At 45.1% G+C, this 26,114-nt stretch overlaps 1 protein-coding gene across 1 annotated transcript in view; it reads right to left on the bottom strand.

Moving 5' to 3' along the window:
• NDRG1 (N-myc downstream regulated 1) overlaps positions 1–24,658 on the bottom strand; it is a 101,871-nt gene extending 77,213 nt beyond the window's left edge. The window contains exon 1 of the mRNA XM_068238047.1: positions 24,553–24,658. The gene's annotated coding sequence lies outside the window, so the exon portion shown is untranslated. The remainder of the gene's footprint in view (positions 1–24,552) is intronic.
• Between the last annotated feature and the right edge of the window lie 1,456 nt (positions 24,659–26,114).

Here is a 26,114-nt window from a genome sequence, read left to right on the forward strand (position 1 = left end):
AACATTTGTGTAGCGTTTTTCTCCCGTTGGACTCAAATCAGCATTTCCGACCATCCTCATCCACCACTGAATGTGGTTAAACTACAGTAATTAATCCCAACCAATCATTTCAGTCTACAATTCACACATCGTGGTTTGATTGGCTGTCTGCCATGCAGCACAGAACTGCCAATCAAACCTCGAAACCTAAACTTCCTACTCCTTGCCATTCCCCCTTCTAACCCCTCTGGGTAAAACAATAATCTGCTGTTTCGCTTTAATAGCCCGTGCATACAAGCCTATAATGGACATGTTTGAAATAGTTACGGCCTGTCAGTTTAGGTGCAGATGGTTACGGTAATCAAGCAGTTAATTATGGACTTGTAGCTAGAGTATAAAAAAAAGTTATTAATGATTAACCGCTGCAGTGCTGAGAAGCAGAACTCTTGTAATTGCACGATAGCTCAAGCAGCTGTAATTTGCAAAAACTGTTGATGTAGAGGTTATTTGGATTAATTAGTATTCAAGAGCGGCTTTCGTCTTGATGCAGTGCAAGTGCCATCCTCTAGATGGCGCCAGAGGGCAGGATCACGGAGAAGGGCAAGGGCAGTGAACAAGTCAACTAAGGAAGGTCAAATGTTAGGCGAGGCAATAGAAGCGGGGAATGGGTCAAAGTAGCAAGCAGTGATTATCCTGAGCAAAGAGTGAACAGAGAATGACATCTCTGGAAATGCCATACCAATCTGCACCTATCCTGTACCCCACTTTTTCTCCTGCATGTGCTCTATACTGGGGGCAGCAAAATGGCCAATTACTTTGCAGTCTCACTTTGCAGTGCTAGAATCTAGAACTGAATCCTGGCCTGGATGCTTTTTGCAAGGAATTTGTATTCTCTTGCCATGTTTCCTCTGGGTGCTCTGGCTTAATCAAAAATCCCCAGAACATACAAGTAGGTTAATTGCGTGAGTAAGACGAAAAAAAGGGTGGAAGGGGGGGGGGGGGGGGGGAGGGGGGGTTGAACACCCTGGCTAAAAACAAAAAAACACACAGAGCAGGGCCGTTTCTTGGGCAGCGCGGGCAGGGCGACTGTCCTGGGCGCAGACCGGCAAGTAGAAGAAGGGGGCGCAGGCAGAAGGACATAACCGCTAGGGAGCTGGTGAAGGACGGTGCAGACAAATAGAAGAAGAAAAGATTACCAGCGCGATCACCCTCCTTGACTCCTCCTGGGCTGCCTGTGTCCGATGTCAAGTCATCATCACGTCACCACCGTGTGATGACACCTGATGTCCTGTAGCGGTACTGCAGGCTGTCAGTGCGCCACGCCCATGGAGGAGTCGGCTTTCTGTGCTCTCTTCACCTGTGTGTTTTCCTGGTCCCTGCTTCCTCCTGCATGAGCGGCTGGTCACTAGTATGTAGGCAGATCTACTTGTGACCTGTGGCTGTGTGACTGTCCCTAAAAAGTAAGGGTTCGTGAGTCCATGTGGGTGGGGGGAGGGTGCAATTTTTACACCCTTGTCCTGCATGTAATTTACCCTAGAAACTGCCCTGACCCAGAGACACCGGGAGCTCCGATGGTGCAGTAAGTTAGAGGCGCCGCAATTGCTAGCTTGATTTTCTTCTGGTGCTATATTCGGCCTGAGGAAGTGGGCTAAGCCCCACCAAACGCGTTGCCAAATGCAGATTAAAAGTATGTTGCAAATTATTTTAACGCGTCATTATTGAGGCAAGCCACTTCAAACTTTTTTTCATTTTAGTTGCCTTTAACATAGTTTTATAATACCCTTTCTCCCCCTTTAAGTAGGTTAATTGGCTTCCCAACAAAATGGTCTCAGACTGTGGTAGAGTGCCTGGGCATGTACCCCCATCCTTTGTGTATTGCCATCAGAAAATGGAACTGCACATCGATATACAATGGGTGGGTCAGTGACCACTTGGAGGAGGAGGCTGCCTAATGGAGGTCACAGGCTACTTGAAGGAGGATGTGGCCTAATAAGCATCAATAGCTACTTGAAAGGAGGGAAATGCTGCTCAATAAGCATCACTGGCTGCTTGGAGGGGGAAGGGGGGGTTGTACTGCCTAATTGAAGGTGGGGGTGGGGGGGAATCACCGACTACTTGCAAGGGAGGATGATGCCTAATAACAGTCATAGTGGCATTTTGGTAGCTGATTTTTCCCAGGGGTGCCATTAAGGCGCCCTCACCCCAAAAACTTTGGGAACCGCTGCATTATAGACTGTGACTAAGGTGCGGTAAGTCATAGGTATGATCTACCCTGCTAAGGCAAGTAGACAGTAAGTTGTCGGTTCCGTTGCTGGACTGTAAGACTGGACGGTACCACCATAAAAGGTAAGAGCGAGAACACAGTTAATATCGATAGGCGAGTAGAACCCAAACATGAAAATATGAGATATCGGAGTCGCATATGACTTCATCAAGGCATACATTCAAGAAGGTCATTCCTTGGTTGTTTGAAATAATTACCACCTAGTTGATCCTGCTTTTACTGCCAAGATTTGCTGGCCAGTTGGAAGCTCTCTGCCCAGCCTTCTCCACAGTAGTGGTGCGTGGCCGAGGCAACGACTGATGTGTCACCGCTAAACAGACTGACCTGTGCAGCTTTTGCTGGCCCAAACATGCTGTCAGTCTTGACTTCCTGGCCAAACAGGAAGTGCTTAATTCTCTCTTTTTAGAGTGGGGAAGAGAAGTTACCCTTGAGAAGTTTTTAGGTTGTAGTGCTGCCTCTCAGCTCCTGTCCTCAGGGCTCTAGTCTCCTTGCAGATGCTGGAGACAGCTGTGCCCATTGGAGATACATAGAACAGGGATAATTCTATCTCTTGTAGCTGGACTTTAGGTTAGTCAGCGTTTCCCAGCTGGCTGCCCTGTGGCTGTTGATTAAGCCTTGCCTTGTAAGGTATGTTCTGCTGATATCAAAGTTCTCTCAAGCAGGTCTAAGAAGCACTATTGCTCTCCAGCTTGCTAAATATTTACCAGAAAGAAAAATCAGATGACCCGACCTTATGCTGTGTTACATGTGTTATGTTGTTTTATTTAATTCTCTTGTTTGTTTTAGATAGTTATACAGCACTTTCTTCAGCTGCCACCGCTGCAGAACACAGAATTCACCCACACACAACAGTTCATGTTGGACTAAATTTCCCAACGAGCTTGTCAGGCTCTCTCTCAAGAGAGGTCTTAAAGGAAACCAGAGATGTTTTAAAATAAAAGATTTATACATACCTGGGGCTTCCTCCAGCCCCCTGCGCATGGATCGCTCCCACGCCGCCGTCCTCAGCCTTCAGTACTGCCGGTACCGGGTCCCGTTACACAAGGGAAGTGCCCCCTCTACGTAGCTTTCCGGCAGCTGCCGAGAGCGCACTTCTCTTGCACAGACTGACCACGTCTGGCCGAAGTTACGGGACCCGGTACCGGTGGTACAGAAGGCTGAGGACGGCAGCGTGAGAGTGATCAGTGCGCATGGGGCTGGAGGAAGCCCCAGGTATGTATAAATCTTTTATTTTAAAACATCTCTGGTACACTTTAAGGAGAACCTTTAACCAAGGATTGAACTTCATCCCAATCAGTAGCTGATACCCCCTTTCCCATGAGAAATCTATTCCTTTTCTCAAATAGATCAATATTTAGTATTTACAAGTGAAACTCCAAAATTAGAATATTGTGCAAAAGTCCCATTTATTTCAGTAATTCAACTTAAAAGGTGAAACTAATATATGCGCTGACATCTTCAGCAGCACTTTACAGAGTGCATCTTCAGCAGTATTTATATAGCACTGACATCTTCTGCAGCACTTTACAGAGTACATAGTCATGTCACTGACTGTCCTCAGAGGAGCTCACAATCTAATCCTGCCATGGTCATAGTCTGGTGTCCTACCATATATTTATAATTATTATTATTATGTATTTATATAGTACTAACATCTTCTGCAGCACTTTAGAGTACAGAGTCATGCCACTGACTGTCCTCAGAGGAGCTCACAATCTAATCCTACCATAGTCATAGTCTAAAGTCCTACCATATTATTATTATGTATTTATATAGCACTGACATCTTCTGCAGCACTTTACAGAGTACATAGTCATGTCACTGACTGTCCTCAGAGGAGCTCACAATCTAATCCTACCATAGTCATAGTCTAAAGTCCTACCATATTATTATTATGTATTTATATAGCACTGACATCTTCTGCAGCACATTACAGGGTACATAGTCATGTCACTGACTGTCCCCAGAGGAGCTCACACTCTAATCCTACCATAGTCATAGCCTAATGTCCTACCATATTATTATTATGTATTTATATAGCACTGACATCTTCTGCAGCACATTACAGAGTACATAGTCTTGTCACTGTCTGACAGTCCTCAGAGGAGCTCACAATCTAATAATGATTTTGGTTACAGGTCTATAAAACGTTTCACTTAAGTATATCTTATTCTTCACAGAGTAATCTTGACTCCTTTGAAGCTTGTAAATGATATAATTAGCTGTTTAAAGGGGAACTGAAGAGAGAGGTATATGGAGGCTGTCATGTTTATTTCCTTTTAGACAATACCAGTTGCTTGGCAGCCCTGCTGATCCTCTGCCTCTAATACTATTAGCCATAGCCCCTGAACAAGCATGCAGCAGATCAGGTGTTTCAGTGATTCAGACTTATAAGTCTGATCTGACAAGACTAGCTGCATGCTTGTTTCTGGTTTTAATCAGATACTACTGCAGAGAAATAGACCTGCAGGGCTGCCAGGCAACTGGTATTGATTAAAAGGAAATAAACATGACAGCCTCCATATACCTCTCTCTTCAGTTCCCCTTTAATTTATTACTTTGGTTTATGTTTAACCTTATCTGTAGTTCTAGTAGTAGTTGTAGTTCCAGCCATTATCAGAGATCAGTTATCCATGAAAATGAGATGAGTCACACGCAGGGCTGGTTCTAGAGAGCAGGTGGCCCTGGGCAAAAATTAACATTAAAGTGGACCTGAACTCTTGCACAGGACAGAAGGGAAACATAGAGAAATGCACCCGTATGTATTTGGAGAGTTATAAATAAATAAAGTCTATGAATTACTGAAATAAATGGACTTTACCACAATATTCTAATATTTCGAGTTTCACCTGTACATAATAAAAAATGCTAGGGAACAGGGGTGTTCGAATACCCCTTTTTTAAAATCTGAATTGATTTAGATCCGGATACCCAGATATCCGGATCTGAATCGGATATCCGAATCTGAACTTTTTGGTATCCGAGTAAACTTGGATATCCAAACCCAATATCCTGGATATCCGGCCGGATTCGGATATCCGGGTAGAAAACCGGAAGTGACCTGAAAATGGCTTAAAATCCTTCCAAAATTCTCTTCAAGTGTCAAAAACCCCTTTCGGATATCTCTCTCTCTCTCTCTCTCTCTCTCTCTCTCTCTCTCTCTCTCTCTCTCTTCTCTCTCTCTCCAGATTTTACAAAAATATCCGAATTGCTATTCAAAGTTCGGATAGTGGAAAAAGTTCGGATAATCTGTGTAGTTCGGATATCTGAATATTGGATGAGCACCACTGCTAGGGATATTACATTATGACTATATACTCTGTAAAGTGCTGCAGAAGATTTCAGACAAGGCTATATAAATACAGAATATTATTATAGAGGGAAGCCGCTGTTAATCTAGTCCGGTTCAGGCCTAAAATAGAGATTCCACATTTTACTTTGGGAATCTTCCCTCATGTTCCCCCCCTGCTTTTGCTCAGCAGACAGATCACACAGGGGGCCCCAGCCCAGTATATATTGCAGCATCCTCAGGATGTGAGGTCACGCCAGGTCACTGCGCTAACTTGAGCAGCAGGAAGGCACAATGTACACATCTACACACACTGGCCGGTAATGTGCATCCTATAAACCCTCACAGCGTTCACACACGACTGGAAAGTTTTGAATAAGAATGGTGCTATTTACTGGTATGTAGGGATGGCCCTGCTTAGGAGAACTCACAGAGAAGCATGTGATCAGTCTGATCAGCTGATAGATTTGTAAGGTCCTAATTTGCTGGTCATGATCATGCGTTAAACCAGGAAGTCATCATAGCAAATCAGAGCCTTAGAAATCTATCATCTGATCAAACTGATCACATGCTTCTCCATGAATTCTTTCAGGCATTGCCATCCCTATGTGTTACACTCAAAAGATTGAATGAATAAGCTTTCGATACCACATAATATCAGACTCTCATCATGAGCCTGGTCATTTGTTATTCTCACCAGGTATCACTGCTTGTCAGAGACTTCTACACCCATAATGCATCACTGCAGATCAGTGGGTGGAGTCATGCAAAACCATGGCCAGTATTTGTGGAAGAATAGTTCCAGTTCCTTCTGATAGAGATTATTGCAAGAATCAGCTGGCGGTCACCAATCGCAGCCTATCATTACAGTGTAATGGTGAATTGTGTTACGTATTGTCCGTAGAGCTGCAGTTCCATAGGACAGGATCTAAATATTCATTCCTCTGTCTCGCCTGTGCTGGTTGTTGAGGCTCTGGGCTTATTGTTATGATGCTGCAGCAGATGGGCAGAGAGGACCACCTGACTGACACTGGGCTAAGCCAGGATAAGCCGCAAGACGTCTGGAGCGGCGGCATAAAACAGTAATGACTGCTGCGGCCGGCTGTGCAGAGAGGTTCTGCAGCAGATAAGTTCTGTAGCTACAGACTGGGCTCCGACTTCACTCACAGGGTCTGCTTTATCAGGACCCCCGCTAAAGGTGCCCACACAGTGGCGTATCTAGGGGGGTGTGGTAGGGGCGGGCCGCACCAGGTATCTCCAGCAGAGGGGGTGACACCAAGCTATGTAAATATAGACCAGGCTAATGTCTAACTCCTCTCTCCCTTATAGCACATGGATCCAGTATAACCCCTTCCCAACCCCATTGTCAACAAATGCAACAAGTAACAATACTACAAAAAAAATATTATTGGTTTTATTTAGCCTGGTGAGGTTGGAGGTTCCTGGGGTAAGAGAGGATGACACCATGAGTTTCCGTACTAGGTGACACCAACCCTAGTGATGCCTCTGTGCCCACACACATCCAATCTTCATTGGCCAATTTTACCACTGAGCAGTATGAGAGCTCACCTGCACAATACATAGTATTCAAACTCGGTTGGCCCTCAATGCCCATAGCGCTACCTGGAAGTCATTGGTCCGGGCAGCGCAGGGCTCTGGCGGGGGGGCCCTCTTCCACCGCTGCGTGCGGCAAAGTGCTAGCTGCGCGTACAGCACTTTAAATGAGGCAAATCGCCCCACCAGGGGCTGAGACATCCTCTGCGGCAGCTTACCCCGAGCTCAGCTCGGGGTTACCGCTAAGAGGGTTAAACTGTGCAAATACAGAGCACTTCCAGCCATAGGAGCACAATTAAAGGACCACTATCATGAAAAAAGTAGGCAGTTAAAGTGAACCTCCGGACTAAAAATTGACTCAGCAGCACTGAAAAGGCCTGGTGTTTCTTTAACAGTTTCACAGCATCAGAACTTTGTTTTTCTTATCCAAGCCTCATTTTTAGCTGCACAGAAGAATACTGCCCGGGCTTTTTTCCCCTGATGCTGTGCAAAGCATGATGGGATTTCTGATGTTGTTGCTCTTGTTCTGCTGTTTTGGTGCAATTTTGTTTTTTTTAACATTTTGAATTTGACATTTGAAGCCTAGTGTGTGCAGCTGGGAGGGGTTATCAGGACACAGGATAGTTGGAACTGTGTCTCCTGCTCTTTGTCACCTCCTTTCAACTAAAAAGATGGCTGCCCCCATGACAAAGATGGCAGCCCCCATGAATCACAAACATTTGCCTGTTCTTTTAAAACAGGGTGGGTAAAAAATTATATTACCTATCTATTCTAATTAACATAACTAATGTAACTTAATGACAGTATGTTTGTTTAGGCTGAAGTTCCACTTTAAAATCTGACAGAACCGACAGGTTTTGGGCAAGTCCATCTCCTCATGGGGGATTCTCTGGGTTTTCTTTGTTTTCAACAGCATTTCCTGAACAGCAGTTACAAAGTCTAACTGACAAAACAGTGTGCAAGTGAGTAGGGAGGCTGGCTGGTATCTTACTATTTTGGCAGTTAAACTGCTGTTCAGGAAATGCTGTTGAAAACAATAAAAAAAAAAAAAAAAAAAAAAAAAAAAAAACCTGGAATCACCCATGAGGAGATGGACTGGCCTAAAACCTGTCAGTTCTGTCAGATTTTAACTGCCTACTTTTTTCGCCACCACATATGTGGTTGTGATCTTATGGAGCAGCTAGCGGCTGCAGCAAGGGAACACAGGTTGCCAGGGGCTTTAAGAAGCCCCAGGTAAGTAAGGATTAACTTTTACTTTTCAGCTTGGATACCCTTTAAGACAGCTGGAATAACGATACGATTTTCATCATCTGAGATGCTTGTGATTTGCTTGGACAAAGATCTAGCATCAGTACAAGTCTCCTAAACCACTGGGTCAAGCCACACACTACCACAACTGGTGAGAGGACACTCTACAGTATTTCCCATGGTGGGTCGCATGCTGCATCTCTTCTTCCCTGCCATCTCTGTGGAATCAAGGTCGGATTTATACTTTTTCTGCTCCTAGGACAACTTTCATGTGCCCCTCCCCTTGCATGAGCTGAGCAGGAGCCCCCTCCCATGAGCAACAGCCCCCTCCCATTATGTGTACAGCCCCTCCCATGAGCAGCAGCCCCCTCCCACTCTGTGTGTAGCCTCCTCTTGAGGTTTTTACGACATAAACAGTGTTGCAAGCCCAAAATAATAGCATCAGTAGTCGCATTACCATTTATTTATTAGTCGCTCGCGCCATCCAGAAACCAAGCGTAACTACTACCACAGACAGACAGACTCTGCCATACGCCACCCATGTTTATCTGCTGTTTGCGGGAGGTGGAAGGGGAATTTTAGTGCATTTCTTTGAAATTCCACATGGAAATGTAGGTTTACAGGACAACTTGCAGCAGAACACGAAAGACGGCGCGCCCAGACATACGACCGACCAATCCAAAGTTACAAGGTTACAAGGAGTTTAGAGCACCGATCAGACAGACAGCCTGGTGGTTTACTGTAATTCCATTGTCTCTACACAATTTACAAAGAAAACACCAGCCGGGCAATTAGTAAACCAGACTCTTCCCCCTTCCTGCTTCTCTGCTGCGTAATTTAATCTGGGAGGCAAAATAATAAAGCAAAATTGCGCAGACTACCGCAGAGTGTGTGACTGCGTGCCAATATCTGTGACGGCGTGCTAACATCTGCCGCTGTGTGCCAAAACCTGCGGCTGTGGTAGTATTAAAAAAAACCTAAACCGAAAATAAACTCATGAGATAATAAATTGTATGTGTAGTACAGCTAAGAAACAGAACATAAGAACCACAGATAAGAGTCTTATATTGTTTTCCAGTCCAGGAAGAGTTAAAAAACTTCAGTTGTTATCTATGCAAAAGAGCTTCTCTAAACTCTTTGACTCACTGGGTCGAATACAGTCCTGTTGTCTGAAGCACTTAAAGAGACTCTGAAGTGAGTCTCAATTCCCATTTTAAAATAGCGTTTATGTAAAGCAGTATAGGGCATGCTAAATCACGGCTATCCCGCAGCAAAACGAGGGGCTTATAAACCCCCAGCTTATGGCTGTAGCTCTGCCTCTTGGCGCATCAATCCCCGCCTCTCCCCACCCCCCTCAATTTTCCTTCACAGAGAGGAGCGGGGGAGAGGCGGAGATCCGTGGGCAGATTGACGCGCATAGAGGCAGAGCTGCAGCTGAAAGCTCTGCCTCCATGAGCAGCAAAATCCACGACCAAGAAAGTCGTGGATTTTGTAGAGGGCATTTGGGGGTATAAACACCTCGTTTTGCCGCGGGATAGCCGCGGTTTAGCATGCCCTATACTGCTTTAAATAAATACTATTTAAAAAACGGGAATTGAGACTCACTTCAGAGTCTCTTTAAATAGCTAAGAAACAGTGAGAGACAGCTTGAGATAATGTTTTACTGCAGGAAAATTCAAAACGTCATTCTTTCTGCTTTGTTTTATAGCTTAAAAGACAGAGGGTGGTTTGAAAACTGCAACTGTGACAGAATGATACAATGTTATATAAATAAAAGCTATATCACTGAAAATAGATAAGTCCCATATCTATATATTGCTGTATATTGGTATGTAGCCCCACCCTCCCAGTACTACTTAGCCTAGGCTGATTAGCTATGTGTAATTCTCCTCCCAGAGCATTCTGGGAGACCAGGCATTTTTTTCACAGGCTTTGGAACTCTCAGTAAAAAAAACATTCTGGAGAGCTTATAAAAGAGAAGACCGAGAGCCCAATATGGTGTAGTATGTTAAGATGATTTGTCTAATAGTTAAGTGAGAGAAATTATACTCACAAACATGGGTTACCATTCAGGCAACCACTATAAAGGCAGGTGAGGAGATTAGGCCTGTCCTCACTCAGGGCTAAGAAGTCGCTCTCCGTAGAAAGGAACCAAGATAGGGGGTAGCACTCCCCTCCACCAGGAGTGGACACAGTGTATTTAGATGTGGAACAGAGGCGCCAGCAGGATAAAAGTTCATAAAATCTTTAAAAATGCTTGGAGGAAGTGGTGGGCTTCCTCCCAAAAGCAGTCAGGAGATCCTGTTTTCATATAAATCAAAACATTTATTTATATGGTACCTCAAACAGTAGTGCAACACGTTTCGCAGGTCAAGCCTGCTTCATCAGGCATTGGCTGCGCCAACACAGGATGTCTGCGGGGGACCATTAGAAGCCCCGGGTAAGTTCAGCTCATTTCCCCCCGACCCCCTTACAGTATCCCTTTAAATGCCGCAAACAGGCTGGTTCGAAATACACTACTGCTGTCCAGGTTTACAAATGACGACATTCCCAATGAATGTATTATTGCTGTCATTCCCCAAAGCATTTACACACACACACACACACACACACACACACACACACACACACACACACACACACACACACACACACACACACACACACACACACACACACACACACACACACACACACACACACACACACACACTCACACAACACACACACACACAACACACACACACTCTCTCTCTCTCTCCTCCTCCTAAGCTAAGCACACACTCTAAATAAAAATTGTCGCATATGAATTTCCTGATGGGCGGAAAAAAACAAAAGAACAATGTGACGCATAATTATTCTGCATTGACGCGGTCGCTCACAACACTGTACAGACTGCTGTTATGGTAGGTGAAGGTGATTCCTGCTGAAGGGATTTATAGGACCACATTTTCGTGAACACTCTGTTTCCCTTCATCAGGCATGATCTCTCATTGGGAATAACATAATGCCTGAGGAAGAAAACAGATTGCTTCTGAAAGTGTGCTTCAGAAAATATATTTACTGTATGTTTTTGGTCTATAAGACTCACTTTTCCTTCCCAAAAAGTGGGTGAACAGTAATTGCATCTTATAATCCAAATGCAGGGAGTTCCTGACTTGTGAACACCTGCCAATGAAAACCTCCCACCTGCCGCAATGTCAGGGACTTTGTGTACTGTGCCCATGCAGAGGAGGACACAGGGGGACCAACGGAGGACACAGGGGGACACAGGAGGATACAAGGGGAGCACAAAGGGGCATAGAGGAGGACACAAGGAGGACAGAGGGACACAGGGAGACACAAGAGGTACAAGGGGGCATGAGTTACAAAGTAGCATAATCCACAAGATGCCCCTTCACCATGGACGCACCAGGTTTAGTATATTTTTTTTTCCTGGTTTCTGTCCCCTAAACCTAGGTGCGTCTTATGGTCAGGAGCGTCTTATAGTCCAAAAAATACAGTAGTTAATGATTCCGGGTATATGGCTAAAGGAGGCAGAGGCTCAGCAGGAAAGCTTGGCAATCTGTATTGTTTAAAATGAAATACATATGTCAGCCTCCATCTCCCTCTCATTTCAGGTGTCCTTTGAAGGGAATGGTATACTCAAAAAAAAATAAAAAAAATCAGGATTTCACATTAAAATGTGATGTTAATTATTGTGCAAGGAAAGCTCTTTTTACACTCTATGTAAATTAACCAGCGTTAGTCTGCTTTAGGGGAACCAGCAGGAAACTTTATAGGGACAGTTCTCCAAGCACTCTTACAGCACAAAGCATTGTGATTGGCCAAATAGTGTGGGCGTAGCTTATTGGAAACCTAGCAGTTCGAGTAACTACCGCCCACCCAATCACAGTAGCTGAATTTCCCTATGAGGCTTCCTGCTGGTTCCCCTAAAGTAGACTAGCGCCAATTAGCCTTATTGTATGCATGGAAAAATCATAAATACAAAACTAGCAGTAAAAGATGGAATAAAAGTTGCAAAACCACAGAGGAAAAAAAAAATCAAAATACCAGAAAAAAAATCGGCAAACACAGATTGGTGGATGCGGGAAATTGTGAAGTGTAGAAACTAAGTAAGTGATGAGCGATGAGTTGTCTTTTCAATCGCAGACGCGGGAACTGCACCATTTTCTGGGCAATTGCGCTTGAATGCAAGATATACTGTAGAAAAAAAAAAAAAAAATCGCAAATCCCTTTAAAATCGCTTTGATCAGCGATTTTGTGAGCGCTTGCAAGCAAATTTGCTTAAAAGACATTCAGTTCCGGCTCAAAGAATGCACTACCTGTTTGTCTGCACACAAAAATATCGCAAAGCAAAATGCATACAAAAATGCTTGTAAAAAATGGAAATAGCTAAAAAAATGCCAGGTATCGCTTCACACAATCGATCACAAAAGCGCTTAACACGTGCGATTGCAATTTGTAGTGTAAAGTAGGCCTAACTGTCTCTCAGAGCGGCTCATAAATTGTATTCAAAATCTGCCATACTACATGCAGGTGGTAAAATTGGCCAGCGATTTGCCAATCCAAATTGAATGTGTATACACAACATTAGTTAATAGCTTCTCCGCCACCCTGTCCATATACTGTAGAGCACATAGTGCAGGGCTGTATGTTGGATGTCGGGTGGAGTCCGACAACAACAGCTCTTTTCTCTATTCTAGCCCCATCAAATTATAAAGTAACCGCAGACAAATCGGTGGAAATGTTTTATCGTAATTAGTCGTCACGTTGGAGCGCGAGTCTCCCGCGGGGGCCTTGCTGATCGATAGATGTAAGTAGCACCTCCAGGCCTGCTTTGTGTAGTGAAAGGAGCATTCTCTAAGCAGACGGGCGCACAAGGCCGCGTGTAGCATGTACCCGGCCCGAGGCTGACATAACCCATGTGCCCTCTCATACACGCTCCACCTCTACGGCCGCCAACCAGGCTATGATAATCAGGAACATTACACCCAGAACAAGCTGTCTGAGGCCGGAGGCTGTTCCCTCTCCACAAACACAAATCCTGCAAAACCACGATTTCATCAGCATGCACCCCATTGCTGCTTATCTGCTAGCAATTTTTTTTTGTTTTAATACAGATAATTACTTATATTAAAGCAACTGAAAAACAAGCTCAAGTTGAGGAGCTTTGGGGAGTCCCAGAGCTGGAAGGGAGAGGTGGAAGGGGAAAGGGGGAAGGGCTTCCCTCTACTAAGGTGAGTATCTAACTTTTCCCATTTTGAAAATCAAAGGCACTCTTTAAAGGACAACTGAGAAGGGTATGGAGGCTGACATATTTATTTCCTTTTAAACAATACCAATTGCCTGGCCGCCCTGCTGATCTGTTTCGCTGCAGTAATATCTGAATCACACCAGAAACAAGCATGCAGCTAATCTTGTCAGATCTAACAATAATGTCAGAAACACCTCATATGCTGCATGCTTGTTCAGGGTCTATGGCTAAACATATTAGAGGCAGAGGAGCAGCAGGGCAGACAGGCAACTGGTATTGCTTAAAAGAAAATAAATATGGCAGCCTCCATATCCCTCTCGCTTCAGTTGTCCTTTAAGAGCAAAAGAGAGAGCAATGAAGGAGAGCTGGGGTGTTGGACTGGTATAAATGTATAAATACTTATGTGGTCAGTTAAGCATTGAAACACCTTAAAAAATTCCCACCCAGGATAACGTTCCTTAGAAGCAGCGCTCAGGGCCGGTGCTACCATAGAGGCAAAGGGGGCAATTGCCCCAGGGCCCCAGAGCCTGTAGGAGCCCCCAAGATGTCTCCACCCCATCTTAACTGTTGCTACCCGGGGCCTCTGCAGAGTCTTTGGCAGAGTAGCGTCTTAGGGCCTGTACACACAGCTGCGCTTGCGCTTCTAAAATCACATGCGATTTTTAAATCGTAAAGCCTTCATGAGAATAGAAAAATCGCATTACACCAGTGTATACAGGTCTTCACGATTTTCATGATTGTTCAAAAGACCTTGGGATTAAAAAGCGCATGCGATTTTAAAAGTGCAGCGCAACTGCAGCAGGGTGTACAGGCCCTTACCTGTGTTCGTGGAAATTTGGACAGAGGCGCCAGGCAGGTTAAAATGATCTAAAAACAACTAAAAAGGAGGAGTACAGGTGGACTTACCTCCTGAAATGATGGACAATCGAGATTGTTCAAATCGCAAACAAATGTATTTTGGCACTCCGCAACGTGTTTCGCAGGTATAACCCGCTTCATCAGGCAAGGAGTGCAAGCTCAAAAAGGTCCAATAGTGGCAATGCGCCTCTATTGGACCTTTTTGAGCTTGCACTCCTTGCCTGATGAAGCGGGCTATACCTGCGAAACGCGTTGCGGAGTGCCAAAATAAATTGTTATTTGCGATTTGAACAATCTCGATTGTCCATCATTTCAGGAGGTAAGTCCACCTGTACTCCTCCTTTTTAGTTGTTTTTAGATCATTTTAACCTGCCTGGCGCCTCTGTCCAAATTTGCACAGTATATAGTCCACCTTGGGTGGAGGGGACTGTCCCCTTCTTTCTATCTACAGAGAGCGACTTCTTAAACCTGAGTGGGGTCAGGTTCTAATGCTCCCCACCTGCATTTCAAGTGGTTGCCTATGTGGTAACCCGTGTTTGTGAGTATATCCACATCTGTTAATTATTTCGCCAACAATTGTTAGACTTACTGCACTATATTGGGCTCTCGGTTTTTCTTTTTGTTTCAAGTGCCTGTGTTCGTGGGCAGGTGTGAAATCGTCACGCAAACACTGACTGAACAATCGATTTCCGTCCTAAATCGATCGTTCCCGTCGATACCCGTCGTTCCTGTCAATGCGGAAGATTTTGCTCGATCACCGGCGGGTCGGGAGTGTGTTGATAGCGGCATTCAAATGCCCGACGACCGACGCTAGCGGCAGTACATTACCTGATCCGTATGGCGCGAGTCCCCGCTGTCACCGCTGCTTCTTCTCCGCTGGGCTCCAAGTCCAGCAGGCTTCACTTCTTCCTGTCCCGGCAGGAAGTTTAAACAGTAGAGCGCCCTCTACTGTTTCAACTTCCCCGAACAGGAAGTACAGTGAAGCTGGAGCCCAGAGCGGAGAAAAAGACAGCAGAGACCGTGGGACTCACACCGGCCGGATCAAGTAATGTATGGCAGCAGCGGCAGCTTCACAGATGGTGAATCGATTTCATGCTGAAATCGATTCACAATCTGTTTGCAGTAAAGGCAGCCATACGATCCCTCTTTGATCAGATTCCATCAGAGAGGGATCTGTCTGTTGGTCGAGCTGATGGCAAATCAACCAGTGTATGGCCACCTTAAGTTGGTAGGAGATTAGGAGGGAGGGTCAGCAGCAGGAGGGTAATTTGGCTGCAACAAAGGACCACTAATGCTGCTTTTTGGTCAGGCGGGTGTCTGTTGTGGGTCCCCTGGGTTAATTTTGCCTTGGGGCCCCCTTCATTATTAGAACATGCCCTGAACAGTAACCACTTCCCAATACGCTTACTTTAACCTCTGCATAACATTAGTCTGACCAGTCCGTACAAATGCTCCTTTAGGCCTGGAACCCACTGAAAACCGCAAACGCAAAACGCTACCGCTAGAGTTTTGTCTGATCGCTTTGCAAGCGGATTCATGCGCGTTTGCGGTCGCGTTTTGCAACATTGTATTTTTTTGCTCAGCGGTTGTGTAGCGTTTTGCGTTTTTATCCTGATTGGTCCTGTGAATTATTTTTAATTTTGTTACAGTGTGCTGAACCGCAAAACCGCTCAGTTTAGGTTTTGCTGAGCGTTTCTGCTAGTGTTTCAATACTTTACATTGAAGCGCCAATGCTCCCAAAATGCTGCAGGTCCTGCGTTTGCGTTTCTGGGAAACGCAAACGCTCCTGTGGAAGTTGCCCCATCCATTAACATTAGCTGAGCGTTTTGGCAAAACGCTAGCGTATCGCAGCGCTGCCAAAATGCTCAAAAAAACGCTCTTGTGGGTTCCAGCCCTTACTGTCACCAGAAATGATTCACTAATGATCTTTTTGGCCCTACAGTCACTGTACAGATGTCCTGCTTGGGTACAGCAATACCAGGGGATGCTCATTCCGATTTCGCGGAATTGAAATTTGTGAATTTCTGATCGGAAATCCAAATTTCCGATTGGAACTCTGAAATTGGAAAACAGAGCTGGGAAATCAGATTTCTCCGGAAATACTGCATTACTGCAATTCGGTAATTTTAGCCCAATCCCAGAACTCGGAAGCATTGGACCAATCAGAAAATGCAAAAAATTACCCAAAAAAACCCTCACTACTTGGAAATCTGAACTTATGGATGATCCTGCTCGGAGTCCTCCTGTGAATCAGAAATAAAACTGTGCCCCAAGTTCTCTTGTAGGAAGTATTTGGGCTTGAGGTCACCAGTTACAATCCTTCTTTCATCTGCATATCAGTCCCAGGATGTAGATGCAGATCAGGAGCTTCATGTAACGTTTGACCACAGTAGCCGCATGCTTGTTTCAGGTGTGTGACTCTACTGAAGATTGGCAGGACAGCCGGGCAACTGGTATTACTTAAGAGGAAACAAATATGGCAGCCACTAGCTTTGACTTTTCCTTTGACCTCTATTCTTTCTTCCCTTTTCAGCGTTTCTGCTTGCCTGGCTGTCTTGCTGATCTTTTGCCTTCTGAAGTGTCTGAGTCACGCCCCGGACTACACGCCTGCAAGTCACAATTACGGGGAATTTCTGCTTTTGTTGAGAAAAACTCAGTGCTTTCAGTTTTGCCCTACATATTGCAATATTTGAGCTTGTCAGATTGTTTTTTTTTTTTTGTCAAAATTAATAAAGCATGCCTGAATAATAACGGGGACTTTGCTTTCAGTGGGTTTGGAGACTTTTTAAATACTTACCAGAGCTGGGACAAGGTCCTCCAGCACCCAAGGCTGAGACACCAAAGTGCGCCCCTCCATCCCTCCCACCCCAGCCGTCACACACTGATTGCTATTAGACTGAGAGAGCCACAAGGCCCACAACCTCCCCAACACCTTAATCTCTAGTTATCTGGCTTGCAGTCACTGCCATGTATCCCCTTTTCTTATTTCTCTCTGCTTCAAACACAATAGGGGAATGATCGCTGAGTGAGCCGGGGGCCTCCTACACTGCGCCCTGAGGCTGGAGCCTCTCTCGCCTCTGCCTCGGCCCAGATACTTACCGAGCCTCCAGCTACATCTAGCAGCCTTCCTGCAGCCCCCAGCGGCTTCCGGTGTCCTTGCATGCAAGTCGGCATGTCACGTGACTCAATGTGGGTCAGCTGACACACTGGCTTGCATGCACGGGGGGAGCCGGAAAGCCTCTAGGAGATCGCTAGGTGCGGCAGGAAGGCTGCTAGACGTCGCTGGATGCTCGGTTAGTATTTGAGGGAAGGTTTGTGCTTTTTAGGCCGCTTGCCCAAGCAACCGGCAAGCACAAGTATCCGGCATTAGGTGATCCCTGCTGGTGCCGGATACCGGGGCTGTATATGGTCCTGATCCATGTCTGCGTCATGCCTGATGAAGAAGCTATGAATTTAAAAACTTGCAAAAAAACTTTTTACAGTTATTTGGTAAAGTTATTCAATTATTCGTTAAAGAAGATCTGAGTTAGGAAAAACTAAACAAAAAACTTTGACTGTATTGCACCAAAAGCATTTTAAGTACAAGATATTAGCTAAACCTCACCTACTTTTGAAAACTATTGCTAAGTGGGTTCCTGTACCAAATTCAGGCTACCACCATCTCGCAATGCAAACGTAACTTCAAAAAAACGCAAAATGCAACCTAAAAATGCAAAATGCATGTAAGTTGTCATAGCGTCTTTCCGTTCCTCTCCTGGTCCCCAAATCTCCAGTTGCGGGAGGCTTCTAAAGTCTTCTGGAGCCAGAGTGCTCCCGAAGACAGGTGGCTCCGTACTGCACATGCACGAGTGCGCAAGAGACTTCCGGAGCCTACTGCAGCGGCAGAGAGCAGTCTCCGACCGATGGGTTTGGAGACTACTAACAGGGGAGCCAGAGATGGCTATAGGACCCAGAGCCTTCCCTGGTAAGTATATGTTTTTGTTTTTTTTTAAAAATGCTTCTGATTCCCTTTAGGCCTGGAACCCACTACAAATCGCTGATGCAATCGCTAGCGTTTTTAATTAGCGTTTTGTAAGCAATTTCTTGAGCGTTTTCCTGCGATTTTGGTAGCGATTTCAAGAAGTGTAAGCTTTTTGCCAGCCATTGTATAGTAATTTGCGATTAGCGATTTTAATTCTGATTGGTCATTTAAATTTTTTTATAATTTATTTTGCAGTTTGCAGTCATTTAAAATCGCACATAAATCGCAATGCGCAGCGATTCATGAGCAATTTGCCAGCGATTCAATACTTTACATTGAAGCGCAAACGCTTGCAAAATGCTGCATGTTCTGCATTTGCGATTTTGCTAATCACAATCGCTAATGTGGAATTTGTAACATTTATTTAGATTGGCAGAGCGTTTAGGGAAATCGCTGGTGAATTAAAGCGCTCCCGAAACCCTCAAATAAGCTCTTTAGTGGGTTCCAGGCCTTCATGTATGTTAGAAGGTCATTAGTGATGGATTTATCTGGCCTTGGAACCACTTTAACTGAATCAGTTTGGGTTATTTTGATAAAAAGCGTGTCTTTGAATCACCGGACCACACCTCCCTTTATATGCTGGCGTTCCACAGTGTTTCTAACAGGAATCTGCTTTCAGAAATGTCAGTCTGCTGCAGGGGCGTAGCAATAGGGGGTGCAGAGGTAGCAACCGCATCGGGGCCCTTGGGCCAGAGGGGCCCCAAAGGGCCTTCCCTTTACTACAGTATTAGCTCTCTATTGGTCCTGTGCTCATAATAATATCTTCTATAGATACTTTGAATAGTGGTAATCATTAACAAACTGCTCCCCATCCCCTTCTTGCACCTCTGACACTGTAGTTACCATTGGCAGGTTTTGGTGTGCCGTATCAATTGTTATGTAAAGAGTGCTTGGGGGGCCCCATGTAAAACTTGCATCGGGGCCCACAGCTCCTTAGCTACGCCACTGGTCTGCTACTAATAAATCGATTTGTTCAGGTGTATAAAAGGAGTAAGAAAGGCTTCTACCTAGCGTGCATGAAATAGGGGTGCAAGGAAAAATGGGCGCCAGGTGAAACCGATATAAGTCTAAATGATAAATAGGGTAGTGAATTGGGTGCCAAATGAAAACGAACAAATGATGATGGTAAAACATTAGTATGTCTAACCGATATTTTACTAGAAGTAAACCTAACCCTACTCTCACACAGAACCCTCCCCCTCCGATGCCTATAAGGGCCCATTTCCACTTGTGCGGTGCGGAATCGCCGCTGATTCCTCGCTGACGAAATCGCATGCGGGTGCGATTCCCCATGCGTATTTTACTGCGATTTCGCATAGGTTAGTATTTATGCGAGTTTCTATGCGAAATCACATGTGAAATCGCGGTAAAATACGCATGCCAAAACCGCATAAGATTTCCCTATTAAATACATTAGTGGCAATTCGCATAGCAGTGTGCGGGGTGCGAATTCTGAGGGCTCTTCCGTGCAGATTTCTCCCGCACAGAAAAACGCTCAGGATTACTGACAAGTAGAAAGAGGGCCATCCACTTGTATTGGCTATGCGAATCCGCATGCGGACAACGCATGCGGATTCGTGATAGTGGAAACGGGCCCTAACCCAAACACTCCTCTTCCTCCTGAAGCCCAACGTTAAAGCCAGAGATGAAAACTTCCAAAGAATCGATACTTACCCGGGGCTTCCTCCAGCCCCATATACTCGTTTGAGCCCCACGCCATCCACTCGGGGTCTGCCGTTCACCCCCGATCAGCCCCGGTAACTGGCTCAGTCGCGTCCAGTCTGGGGCTTGTGTGCATGCTTGCACAGACCTTCCGCGCATGCGCACAAGACCCAGACTGGATATGACTGTGCTGTTACCGGGGCTGATCGGTGAATGGCAGACCACGGGAGGATGGCATGGGACTCAGACGAGCTTATGAGCCTGGAGGAAATTTGCTTCTTTTTTTTTTTAAACAATAACTTTCTAATTTTCAAAATGATCAAAAATTTTAAAACTAACTTTCTTATTTTCAAAATGATATTTCATGCGGCTTCACAAGACCGATTCCCTGCCCAAACACCGCATGCCGATTCCCTGCCCATACACCGCAGGCCGATTCCCTGCCCATACACCGCAGGCCGATTCCCTGCCCAAACACCGCAGGCTGATTCCCTGCCCATACACCGCAGGCCGATTCCCTGCCCATACACCGCAGGCCGATTCCCTGCCCATACACCGCAGGCCGATTCCCTGCCCATACACCGCAGGCCGATTCCCTGCCCATACACCGCAGGCCGATTCCCTGCCCATACACCGCAGGCCGATTCCCTGCCCATACACCGCAGGCCGATTCCCTGCCCATACACCGCAGGCCGATTCCCTGCCCATACACTGCAGGCCTATTCCCGGGATCTTTAATGCTGAAATCGATCAGGAATCAGCCTGCGGTGTCTGGGCAGCCGACAGATCTCTCTCTAATCTGATTCAATCACAGAGAGATTTGGCTCTTGGTCGAATCATCATCGCTAGATGTATGGCTACCTTAAGATTGTACAATCAGCATTGTATTATTAGTGGCTACGTTAAAGGACAACTGTAATGAGAGGGATAGGAAGGCTGCCATATTTATTTCCTTTTAAGCAATACCAGTTGCCTGGCAGCCCTGCTGATCCTCGGCCTCTAATACTTTTAGCCACAGACCCTGAACAAGCATGCAGCAGATCAGGTGTTTCTGACATTATTGTCAGATCTGACCAGATTAGCTGCATGCTTGTTTCTGGTGTGATTCAGACACTACTGCAGCCAAATAGACCAGCAGGGCTGCCAGGCAACTGGTATCGTTTGAAAGGAAATAAATATGACAGCCTCCATATTCTTCTCACTTCAGTTGTCCTTTTATGGTGCCCATACACGGTACAATTTTTTAAATTTTTATTCGATCAGAGAAATTCGGTCAATTATTCCGTTTGGTTAAATAGTTTTAAAAATTATTTTCTAGGTACCATACACAAATGCTCGATTTTTCTGAAAATCTGAGAAACATGATGAGATATTTACAAAAAGTTAGTTTATGGGCCCTTTTCCACTAGCGGCGTTTGCGATGCTGAATCGCAAAATCACAAACCGCTAGTGATTTTGAAATCGCTACGGTTTGCTTTTTAACATAGGAATCACGGTAGGTAATTTCCACTACTGCGATTCGTTTTTGACTCAAACGCGATCGCACCGCGGAGCGATCTTTGCCACGATTTTGCTATGCAGTGCATTGCATAGCAAAATCGTGAACGCAATCGCCGGGAAGTTTCCTGCACTTGCGATTCAGCAATCGCTAGCGTTTAGCGCGAACGCTAGCGATTGCTAGTGGAAAAGGGCCCTATCTGATAGTATTTGCGTATACAATCTACCATACTCTTGTTGTTCCTGTGGCTTCCCGTGTCACTGTATGTGGTTTTTTCAATAAAATATACCAGCTTTTATCTATCCCACGGTGCTCTGGGGATCCTACTTTTTTTTTTTTTTTTTCGTTGCTACCATACACGATACAATTTCAGAAACAATCACCCAGATTTTTCCAACATGTCCAATCAGATTTGTATCTAAAAATCTGAATAGTTATTTGTTTTTTCTCAATAAAGAAAAAAAAAAAACATTGTCATTCTATTCAATTGTTTTGGTCAAATAAATTGGAATTGTTTTTAAAATTGAATTGCACCATGTATGGGCACCATCAGGGCCGGGCCGAGGCATAGGCTGGAGAGGCTCCAGCCTCAGGGCGCAGTGTAGGAGGGGGCGCACAATTCATTCAGCTGTCATTCTTAATTGTGTTTAAGGGCTCGTTCCCACTGTTGCGACGCGATTTCGGCCGCATTCCGACGCTTGTAAAACCGCATGCGGATGCGTTTCCGCATGCGTTTTTACCCGCGATTTCGCATGCGATTTCGCATGGCAGGGTGCCATGCGAAATTAACCATGACACTGCCAGGGCTAAATAAAATTGAAAAAGGTGCGAAATCGCACGCGAAATCGCGGGTAAAAACGCATGTAACAAACGCATGCGTTTTTACTATTAAATACATTAGCGGCGATTCGCACGGATTCCCGACGCAGGCGAAATCGTTGGCTCTTTTGTGTGTTTTTTTCCCGCTGAAAAAAACGCACCTCAACAACGCTACAGTGGAAACAGGCCCATCCACTTGCATTACATGTGCGGATCTGCATGCGTTGGACGCATGCAGATTCGCGATAGTGGGAACGAGCCCTGAAGCAGAAAGAAATAAGAAAAGGGGATACATGGCAGTGACTGCAAGCCAGATAGCTAGACATTAGGAGGTTGGGGGCCCTGGGGTGCCTCTTAGTCTAATAGCAATCAGTGTGTGACGGCTGGGGTGGAAGGGATGGAGCGGCGCACTTTGGTGTCTCAGCCTTGGGTGCTGGAGGACCTTGTCCCGGCTCTGGGCACCATTACGGCAGGTTCACACTGCACAAGCTTTGTAGCACTAGTGATTTGAAAATCTCAGTGCTCTGGGGGATTATTATAAAATCACATCGCTCCAGTGTGAACACACACATGGGATTACATTAGCAAGAGCTTTTCAAATCACAAAGTGCTTAGAAAGACTCTTGCAGTGTAAACAAGCCCTATCCCTGACTGTATCCTTCCATTTTCACCAGAAAAATATGATACTGTTAGTTGCGTGTTGCACAAGCGTTCCTCAACATGTTAAATCCCTTCCAGCACTTCCGACCATCGAACAGCTACTTCATTTCCCGCCCCTCTCCCGATTAACCCCTGAACGGCCGAACAGTCTGCGATCGCTGCTGCCATCGCTTGCACCACATGATGGCGAGCTCAGCATTTCTGTGGCTCGTACTCTTGCCTTTGCAGCTCTGAGATCCTGGACTCAGTACCCAGCAAGGCTTCTATCTACACACAGAGCTTGTGTGATCTCAAAAGTCCCGCCCCCTCTGCATTCCCCCACATCCCAAAAACATACTGGTAAGTTACAGGGAACCTAAACTGAGAAGGATGTGGATTTTTCCTTTTAAAATAATACCAGTTGACTGACTCTCCTGCTGATCCTGTGTCTCCAATACTTTCAGCCACAGCCCTGAACAAGCATGCAGATCAGGTGCTCTGACTGAAGTCAGACTGGATTAGCTGCATGCTTGTTTCAGGTGTGTGATTCAGCCACCACTGCAGCCAAAGAGATCAGCAGGACTGCCAGGCAACTGGTATTGTTTACAAGGAAACATCCATATCCCTCTCAGTTTAGGTTACCTTTAACTGTCTTCTCTCTAAACTAGGCTATTGGCGCCTTTGAGGAACAGGGAGCGATGCAAATTGTTTAGTAAAGTTCTGCAAAACATGTCAGCAGAGCATACATACATAAATGGTCATATTGTCCGGCTGTCTGGTCACTGAGAGGTTAAATAAAACTCCGCTTTAGACTTCTGTGTCTGTAGGTTATAGAAGGGTTAATATATATACTTCAGAACTACTACATAACTCAGCCCAAACAGGAGGTAACAGAGAAAAATGTATAATACAAAACAGCAAACCACTCTAAAAAAGAACATAAACAACCTAACTGCTGGTGGTTAAAAGGTAAAAAGAAGAAAAACAAAACAACAATGTAAAATGTTTCTATAAATAAAATAAAAAAAAGGCAAAAAGCCAGTAATGTATCAATTTTGACAGAAGCAGCGACAGCAGCTGGAAAATCCACGGATCGTCTTCGAGAGCGCAGAAATAGTTAACAAAGAGAAATGAATCGCACGTCCGACATTGGCAACGCTCGTAGTGGAGTATTGTAACGCAGTTATCGCACTAACTTGGGAGGTGATATCGTTTATCGGCTAACTCAATAGACCGAAGAGGCAAGTTGTCCCGCGTGCCGATAGGCACCTCGTGCCCGCCGGTGCCGCCATCCTTGTGGCACCCACGACGACGCGAGGAAACGCAGAAGCAGCGCTCGCGCTCCCGTGGACAACTAGGCTTGTAGCTCCATCAATAGTTGTGTATGCTGAGACTTGTAGTTCCACAGAAGCTTTCCCTTAAAGGCCCGGTGGCCCTGACTTACCTCTCTTAGCCAGATGACAGTCTGTCCCCAGATGCTGCTATCCACTCAGTGATTTTTTTTTTTTTTTTTAACTCTAATCCTCTCTCATCCCAGAGAGGGGGTTATATGGGTCTGGCGGAGCCCCACCCCAGCACGTCCCCTTGGGCCAGGCTCTGTGGAAGGGATGAAGGGGTTGGTTCTGGAGTGGGTCAGCTGGGAACGCCTTGTAAACAGCATAGAGCATGGCTCTCCCTCCCCCTGCACACATCTCTCATACAGGAGGGGAAGGAGAGGAGGGTGTGAGCTCAGTGTGATGGAGGAAATGGCTGTGTGTGTGTGTGTAGTGACCTGTCTGTGCTGCTGGCTTCCCTCACAGAGCCCAGCCCTCCTCCCTCCCTCCACAACTGTCCAACTCTGTCAGCTGCTATATATACAGTATATGTATATGTGTAGCTAGCCAGCAAACTATTCTTATTATATTGCATTGTGGACTTCACAGGAGTTCAATCTAGAGAACTGTATCACTGATGAAGTGCAAAACATCTTCTGCGCACTTTACAGAGTACATAGTCATGTCACTGACTGTCCTCAGAGGAGCTCACAATCTAATCCTACCATAGTCATAGTCTGGTGTCTTGACATATTATTATTTCATAGTTCCCAACTGTCCCTCTTTGGGAGCCCAGTCCCTCTGTCCCTCTTTCTTCCTCATTTGTCCCTCTTTCAGGACTTTGTCCCTCTTTCTATGTAAATATATATATTTCTCTACTGAAAAATGTGTTTGATTGACTCTAAACTTTATTCCCACCTTTTAAATTTACTGTATATATTTCTAATTTTCAAATGCTAATATGAAGGAAAATGAACCAGGATACAAAGTACCAGTGTGATTTGAGTTATAGAATAACACATTTTTCTTATGAAATCCGTATGGTATCTGTGACTAGGGGTGTGTTGGGGGTGTGATCAGGGTTGTGACAGGGGCATGGCTTAAGTGTCCCTATTTCTCATCTCAAAAAGTAGGGAGGTATGTTATTATTATTATTATTATTATTATTATTATTATTATGTATTTATATAGCACTGACATCTGCAGCACATTACAGAGTACATAGTCATGTCACTGACTGTCCTCAGAGGAGCTCACAATCTAATCCTACCATAGTCATAGCCTAATGTCCTACCATATTATTATTATGTATTTATATAGCACTGACATCTTCTGCAGCACATTACAGAGTACATAGTCATGTCACTGACTGTCCTCAGAGGAGCTCACAATCTAATCCTACCATAGTCATAGCCTAATGTCCTACAATATTATTATTATGTATTTATATAGCACTGACATCTTCTGCAGCACTGTACAGGGTACATAGTCATGTCACTGACTGTCCTCAGAGGAGCACACAATCTAATCCTACCATAGTCATAGTCTAATGTCCTACCATATTATTATTATGTATTTATATAGCACTGACATCTTCTGCAGCACATTACAGAGTACATAATTATGCCACTGACTGCCCTCAGAGGAGCTCACAATCTAATACTACCATAGTCATAGCCTAATGTCCTACAAT

This window comes from Hyperolius riggenbachi, chromosome 5 (genome assembly GCF_040937935.1).
Source record: "Hyperolius riggenbachi isolate aHypRig1 chromosome 5, aHypRig1.pri, whole genome shotgun sequence".
NCBI classification, from domain to species: Eukaryota; Metazoa; Chordata; class Amphibia; order Anura; family Hyperoliidae; genus Hyperolius; species Hyperolius riggenbachi.